Source organism: Crocodylus porosus, unplaced genomic scaffold (assembly GCF_001723895.1).
Source record: "Crocodylus porosus isolate Cpor-Errol unplaced genomic scaffold, CroPor_comp1, whole genome shotgun sequence".
Classification (NCBI taxonomy): Eukaryota; Metazoa; Chordata; order Crocodylia; family Crocodylidae; genus Crocodylus; species Crocodylus porosus.
Window position 1 is genome coordinate 67,785 of NW_017728897.1, and position 1,563 is coordinate 69,347.

General features: G+C 49.6%; 1 protein-coding gene across 4 annotated transcripts in view; it reads right to left on the reverse strand.

Moving 5' to 3' along the window:
- Positions 1-1,563, reverse strand: part of OGDH (oxoglutarate dehydrogenase) — a 67,744-nt gene that overhangs the window by 20,297 nt on the left and 45,884 nt on the right. The gene's annotated exons all lie outside the window — the stretch shown is intronic.

A 1,563-nucleotide genomic window follows, 5' to 3' on the forward strand; every position in this document is an offset into this window, starting at 1 on the left:
CAACTGAACTCCAACTAGCTTTGAGCATCAAGGACAATAAAAAGTACTTTTTCAGATATGTGGGGAGCCAGAGGAAAGGCAAGGGCAACATTGGACCCCTGCTGAACCAGATGGGACAACTGACAACTGACGCCCAGGAAAAAGCCAACCTATTAAATGGGTACTCTGCATTGCTCTTTCATCAGTCCCATGGGATGCCCATGCCTACTACGGGACAGAGGAGGTCCGGGTGAGGGAGATCCCCTGCCCTCCATTAATGCTGACCTTATGAAGGAACACCTTGAGAAGCTGGATACCTTCAAGTCAGCCAGCTCTGACAATCTACACGCCAGAGTACTAAAGGAGCTGGCGAGCATCATAGCCCACCCTCTAACACAAATATTTGAAAATTCCTGGCGCTCTGGTGAAGTGCCCGAAGACTGGAAGAAGGCCAATGTGGTGCTGATCTTCAAGAAAGGGGGGAAAGTGGATCCAGCCAACTATAGACCCATCAGCCTGACTTCTATCCTGGGGAAGATCTTAGAAAACTTTATTAAAAGAAGCCATCCTTAATGGACTGGCTGACGCCAACATCCTAAGGGATAGCCAGCACGGGTTTGTTGCAGGTAGGTCTTGCTTGACCAAGCTCATTTCTTTCTACGACCAGGTGACCTATCACCTGGACAAGGGAGAAGAGATTTGAAGTCAAGATATACGACATCAAAAAGTCTTCAATCTGGTATCCCATGATCACCTCTTGGCAAAACTGGATAATTGTGGCCTTGGGTCCACCATGATCCACTGGCTGGGAAATTGGCTCCGTGGTCAGACCTAGAGGGTAGTAATTGATGGAAGTTGCTCATCATGGTGCCCTGTGACCAGTGAGGTCCCCCGACGCTCTATCCTTGGACCCATATTGTTCAACATCTTTAATAAAGATGTGGACACTGGAGTCAGAAGCGGACTGGCCAAGTTCAATGACACCAAACTTTGGGGCGAAGCATCCACACCAGAAGACGGGAGGGTGATCCAGGCTGACCTGGACAGGCTCAGCAAATGGGTGGATGAGAACCTGATGGTGTTTAACACTGGTAAATGCAAGGTTCACAACCTCCGGAGGAAAAACCTGTAGCATCCTTATAGGCTCAGCAGTGTTACACTGGCTAGCACTACGGAAGAAAGAGACTTGGGGGTCATGACTGACATCCCGGGATCTGCTTGAGAAGCATCTATGGATGCAAACCAGCATTTTGGTCGCTTTACTAGCCACAGCATCGCATTGCAGGCTTATGTTCATCTTGTGGTCATTCTCCCCTTGTACTCGGCCTTGGTGAGGCCGCAGCTGGAGTTCTACATCCAGTTTTGGGCTCCACAATTCAAGAAGGATGTAGAGAAGCTTGAGAGGGAGTCCAGAGAAGAGCCACGCGCATGATCAGAGGTCAGGAAAACAGACCTTATGACGACAGGCTGAGAGCCATGGGGCTCTGTAGCCTGGAAAAAGCACAGGCTCAGGGGTGATCTGATGGCCACCTATAAGTTTATCAGGGGTGACCACCAGGATCTGGGGGGAATGTTTGTTCAGAG